The sequence below is a fragment of the Ambystoma mexicanum genome, chromosome 1p (assembly GCF_040938575.1).
Source record: "Ambystoma mexicanum isolate Mex_15411 chromosome 1p, UKY_AmexF1_1, whole genome shotgun sequence".
NCBI lineage: Eukaryota > Metazoa > Chordata > Amphibia > Caudata > Ambystomatidae > Ambystoma > Ambystoma mexicanum.
This window is the reverse complement of record NC_090921.1, coordinates 721,681,157-721,687,527: the sequence shown is the minus strand read 5'-3', so window position 1 is coordinate 721,687,527 and position 6,371 is coordinate 721,681,157. Positions and strand designations below refer to the sequence as shown.

The 6,371-nt window shown below is 47.7% G+C and overlaps 1 non-coding gene across 1 annotated transcript; it reads right to left on the bottom strand.

The window, feature by feature from the left end:
- Positions 1–5,130: 5,130 nt before the first annotated feature.
- Positions 5,131–5,290, bottom strand: LOC138462527 (U1 spliceosomal RNA). Its single transcript, XR_011265127.1, has one exon. It is a non-coding gene; the product is annotated as a U1 spliceosomal RNA (small nuclear RNA).
- Positions 5,291–6,371: the final 1,081 nt, after the last annotated feature.

Below are 6,371 nucleotides of genomic sequence, written 5' to 3'. Positions count from 1 at the left end.
TGTGTGTGATGCAAACATAGTCTTCAAACAAATATGTGGAAAGTTCACTGAATCGACACATGGCGCCATGGAAATGCAGCACAGCAGTGAGCCAGGACTGATTATAAATGTGAGCAACAGGAGAACATGGTTGACTGGTAACTGTATGAACGCATGATGCAGGGAACAAGTGTTTTGGAAAAGAGAATGTGACAATTCTGTAATGACTAATCCAATGCATGTCCCTCTGTTCCCATATGTGATGCAGCCTATCCCCGAAGACCCTGGCCACTGACCCTTGTACACAATCCTCACAAAGCAGCTGACCACCATGTCGCCCACATGAACAGGTGCAACGTGATAGGAAGTGATTTTGCAGTGCTTAACAATGGATGCTACTGTCTGCAATGCACAGGAACCCCACGTAGGTATGCTGCAGCATAATCCACAGGATGAAGACAGAAACAGCAATGATAAAAAGCCATGATATATATAGGCATTGCTCCGTGACCACTTCTAAAGTTGAAAATAATGTCACTCATTGAAGTTGACACCCACGGATGTGACTATCAAACAGCAGTTTGCATTTGTGTGTGTGCTTCACAGAGTACACAGGGATCACACACAACCAGTATCAGACATCCACAGACTGTCAGTGGATAATCACCACATACAGGAACTTCCAAAGCGACTGGTATCCCCATGCTACTTCCTTTCCCAGTTAAAACATATACTCAATGCATCAATTCATTTAGCTCTCTGCAGTAATATGAGGACATTCGTAAAATACAGGACAATATTCCCATGAAAGCAAACAGAAGGTGCATGGGATACTCCACGGAGGATCTTTTTCTACATCCAGGATTGTCGGAGTGATAGTTCTCCATACATGCTGTGTCATGTGCAGCATTCTTGTGTCTCCACAGTTGTCCACCAGGGGCTCGGGGTCATGCTCATAAACACTTTGCATCACTGTGGCATCCCTAGGTGCCTTCACCGTTGCCCAATTGAGTAATGCGTGCCAACTTGCGTGGTCCCCATGAGGTATACAACAGGATAGTCTCATGCCAGTTCCTGTCTTAACTTCACTTCTTGCATCTTCTCCTTGTAGGTGGTTCTAGTACCCCACCACATTTTCAGACGGTGTGCCGGTGCAGCAGCTCTGGGCAGGGTTGTTTCTTGCAATGTCATGCTGGACACATGAGATTTGGAACTGTGCTTGCTGCACCTGAAGGGTCTTTTTTATTGATTGGCCCTGGTGGTCCTGCACAGATGTCAGATGCTCCTGGACCCAACCGGCCACCATGTAGTGGGCGATGTCCTTGTGTTTGCCCTGCTGGCAAATGCCAACAGTGGAGACTGCACCGGTGAATTCTTGGTCTCAGGAAGTCATTCTAGCAATGATTTGCTGCAGTCCCTTATTTCAGTGGACTAATTTTGCTCCGCCCTTGACTATTCATGAGGGTCATGAGAGCTGCTGCATGTGTGTCCAGTGATTCCTTCAATGATGCCTGAGTGTCATTCTGGCATGAAAGGAGGTGAGTGTGCGGATCAAGCTGTTGGCATATCCTCCCTTGCATGCATTAGCCTGCTTTGTGGCATCTTGGATGAGTTTATGCTGGGCCATAACCAACGTAGCTGTGTAATCTGGTATACAAGCATCATTATGTGGAGGTGATGTGTGCTGGTGGTTGACATGCAGATCTGGATTGGAAGTCTCAGGTCTCCTTTCTCTACAGGGCGACTGACCCACAAGGTCTGCTGGTGGCACCCGTTCCTCCTGTACCACTGGCCTCACCTGTGGGATGGGTTCTGACATTTGCATAGAGGCTGTTGGTGTAGCCCCGTCTGTACGACTTCTCCATCTCATTATCCTCTGCTGTGTTGCATGGGTGTCTGGTCATCAACTGAATTTCCTCTGCTGTGGGGGAGGGTTCGTGTGGTGGAATCGAGGGCAGTGCTGGCACTGTGGATTCCCATTGCAGGCAGCTGCTTCTTCGATCTCCTTCTCGTGCCATGTGTATTTGTAGCTTCCAGGTCAGGGGATTGCTGTGAAGCGTCGCGTGTATGGATGGAAGCTCGAAACAGATGCATTTGCACATGTACGGCGTTGGTGTCTCTGTGATTCCCTACACCACTACATCTTGTGGGTATTGTAGAAAACTGTGCAGTGTGGCTGTGCAACAATGTCATGTTTAGTGCAAAACATGTTTTACATGTTCACACTGTCATCTGTCCCAATATGCTCATATTTTCTCTGATCATATGTGTACCCAAGTGATGGTGTTGCACAGGGGTGGGAGTCTCTCAATTGTGGGTGACTGTGGTCAGTATGCGGGATGCATTGGTGGGCTTTTGCTTGTGTATCAGCTGTTGAGTAGACGTATGTGTATGTTCATGGTTGGATAGTATTTGTGTACTTGGACATTTCCTGTGAATTTGTTTGTGTCTCACTCACTTTTGTCATGTCCCTCTTCTAGACCAGTGAAACGTTCTAGTTCCATTATTGGAATCAATTTCTGCTCACGGGTGGTCTATGCTATGGCCTCTGCTCCCCCATAACCTGTGCTCTCTTTGGCTTCCGGGGCCTTCGCTATTTACTTCCTGGGGCCTTGCTTAAGGTCATTCATCTCTTACTCATGTCATATTTCTTATGTGACACAGGGGAAAACAAGGTGCAGCATTCACCACTGTTGTCCACATGCCCCTCTGTTTTACTGCCACTTGATGTATACATGTCAGCACACTAGTGTCCTGCCTCCACTGGCATCATGCTGTCAAAAAGAGCCTAGCGTTCAGTATATGTGCAACATGGAGCCCTCACAACTAGCATGCTTCTTGACTGTGTCAATGGGGCTGATAAATTGTCACCAGAGCCTTATCTGGCTGTCCGCGTCGCTGTATGGATGGTGCCTGCCAGCGGCTTCTTGGAAACTTGCACCGGTCATGGTGTTGTGGGCAGTCAAACTGATGTCAGTAAGTGTATAACGTCACTTCCCAAGGTGCACTGACCATGGCAGTAAGAGCCTGGTGTAATTTCCACCGCCGGACGGACTAGTGCTGAAAGGTGGCTGATGTTACTTCTTCAAAGGTGGTGAGGTGACCATTTTTGACGTCAGAGCGTCTGCCATTGGACACAGTCCCACCCACTGTTATAACAAATGCTGATGTGCCGCTGCTGCATGGCTAGGGTCATGACCCAGCGGTTCTCTGATGTACTCGGACGGCAGACACTGGAATGCATTGTTGGCACAGGTATGGCAGTGTTAATGCCAATCTCAACACCCAAAAATGGCATACGTCATTTCCTCAAATGAGTCTGCAGCTCTGGCATATAACTGTGCAACCTTTCCATCATCTCGCTTGCCTGGACTGACAATTTTCACCAACCATTCAAAATCATCTCCCTGAGAACATAACACAGAGGACTGACAGAACTCTCTAATCCTGTTCTGTCCTAATAAATATTTTTTTCTGAAATAACCAACAGAAAGCCTTCTTCTCTTACATCCTGACTGTCTCTAAACGCTGTCAGTAACCTCTTTTCAGCCTTACTAACTCTGTGGCCACTGTTGGCTCTATGGCGCTCATCAAAACAGCAAAGAGCAGAGAATCCCACTACAGCTGGTTTACCCAGGACCTCGTCTTCTGGTATTCTTCGTCCAGCCTCCGATAACACTGTATAAAAATCACCAACACTTTGCTACACTCTATCTCTTGGTCGTCTTCTTTCCAAATCTCTTGCAATGTTAAAGCACTTCTCACCTCTATGTTACCATGCTCTACTTCTTCAGTCCTTTGAATGACCACCCTCTTTCTCAACAGACTGTTTATTCACCCATCTGGGCACCACCTGACTCCTGACATTCAATGGCAATCTTCTGTCTAACCACCTCCTTAGGTTCCTGCTGAGAAACACCTTCCACAATAACATCTATCCCATTCTCCCCCTCTACTCTCCAAACTCTCCCAGTCTCACCTCAGACCAGTCTCTCTTTTCTCTAACCATTTCCACTTTCTGTCCTACAGCGCCTTCTCCAATACCCCACATTGCCAAAGTGAACTGGCTGCTCTTTATAGGGTTGGTGTGATGCTGGAAATGCATCGGAGGGACAGGGCCTCCATTTCCTTGTCCTTTAGTACCTTTTATTGTGTGTTCTGTCGTGTTTTCCATGCAGGAGTTCATGTGGGACCCCTGGTGGTGCAGCTCTCTCTTTTGTTTTGGTGCACAGACCCATGGGATACCCTTATGGCACCCATGGGTGGGGGTACAACCCTGTGCCCCTAGTGCAGGCTTGTCCAAACTTTTTGAATGTGGGGCCGAAGCATTAACTTTTTGTCACCCAGTGGGCCGGCGAGCCAAAAGTCAACAACCTTACCCAAAGCAGTATATAAAAAAGCGATATTGTGTGACCTTTGACACAATAGCATCACAGGCAGTGATAGCCATGCAGTCCCAAGGATAGTGTTTGGTGTCATGGGCAGTTATCAAAGATTAGTTGCTTGTGATTTCTTTCAGTGTCTATGTGTTAATATTTTTCTGAAATAGTGGGGGCGACCGAGCGTAGCGAGGGAGCTACAAGGTTCTAGGGAGGGTTTGGGGGGGTTCCCCCCCAAGAATTTTTTTTCAAATATGGGGTTGAAATGGTGCATTTTACAGCAGAAAAGGTGACCAAAAAGCCATAAGTGTACAATCAGTTCTAAAGGGGAACATGACAATTCCATGTCACCAACAGCAGAAAAGAACATTTTACAACACAACACATTTTAATGATCAATGTGTCCACAGTGTAAGACAGCACTGTCACTGATGTAACACATCGTCATGTTGGTTGTACCCAAAATATGCCTCTGTAGCAACATGTCTATGCTGGCTGTTCCCAATTTAGGCCAGCATTGTCCTGTACAAAGCATGATTGATGCTGCCTGAGCATGTGCAGTGTGCCCAATACATATGGCAGCTTATCTCTGTAATACACATTACTTCTGTGTTGATGAAAGAAGCATAATTCAATTCAACAGATAAAATGTGGAAAAGCGATCACCCAAAGGTGAACCTAATTGAAGAAACGCAATGTGAGCACAATCTAAAAGTATGCAACCTAGCAGGCCTAGTGCACACTTTACCTTTTCTTTCACCAATAAATCGGGGGGGGGAGTGCGAACGCAGTCCCCCACTACCAGAAATAATGCAGTCGTGTATCCCGCATTTGGGAACATAGCAGGGTTCAGCAAATCCGATGTGCAATGGGTAAGCCTCACCCTGGGAGATCTGCCCTTGAGATCACATTCTCCCCTGCCAGCTAAGTATGAGTTGCATGCAAGAGAGCAGGGGTTGGGTCAGTTCTGGGAAGCCCCGCTAAGCGAGGGTGAGAAGGCAGGCCCTGACCCAGCCCCAAACCCCGAATCCCCTGAAGCTCTGAGCGTCTGCAGAGCTGCCTGTCCCGCGTGTAGGGGGAAGCTCCAGCAGGCAGAGCCCAGCAGAAGAGCAGATTGTAGCGCAGTTCCTTTCTCCCATCAGGTGCTGCTCGGCCCGAGATTTGTATAAATAGCAGGATGGCTTGACCAGGCCTGTTGCAGTCTGCCCACTGGCCTGTCAGCCCCACACGGGCCCATGGCCCTCCTGAGCGTAGCTGCTCAGCGCTGGCCCCATTCACACCATCATAATCATCCTGTACCTCGACGCTCCACCACCCCTGAATCTCAGAGTTCTGCTCAATGACAATGCTGAAGCTTTGACATCTTTGCCGTAACCATATGCCGTGTTGTGTCAGCCGAGCCTGCACAGCGCCAAAGGCAAGTATTCCCTTGTCAGGGCCCAGAGGTCACTGAGTCTTCCAGTGCCATCCACTTGGCACGGCCTACTGTTCCCAGCGTTTTCTACCCACAAATCAGCACCGCTGCCAAACAGAACTGCATCATTGGGGCCCATCGCTGCTGCTCTCCGACTTGACCCCAGCCCAGCGCAAAGGCACCCATGCTTCTGGTCTGATGCTGAAAAGCCTGGCTCTGCTGAGATCCGAAAGACAAGAACTAAGGTATTTTGGGAACATAGTACTATTGTTTTTTGTGTTGCAACTGTATCAGCTCACACCTCTCCTGCAGGGTATAGGCTGCCCTCAGACTGCGCTACCAAAAGAGTGAAAATAAGTTATAGCTGTTGGGCTTGCCTGTTTCACTTTTATGATTGGGATCACTGCTGCATGGGTATTAAGCGCGTTATAAATAACCTATCATACCACTCGTATTTTCTCCATAGCTGCAGCAACTATTCGAAGTGTACTCCGATCCATTTTGTGAACAAACTCAATCCACTAACAAACGAAAACTTTGGTTCCCATTGATTTGGATTTGGATTTTGTTTCCTTTCTATACATTTCTGGAGAGCATTT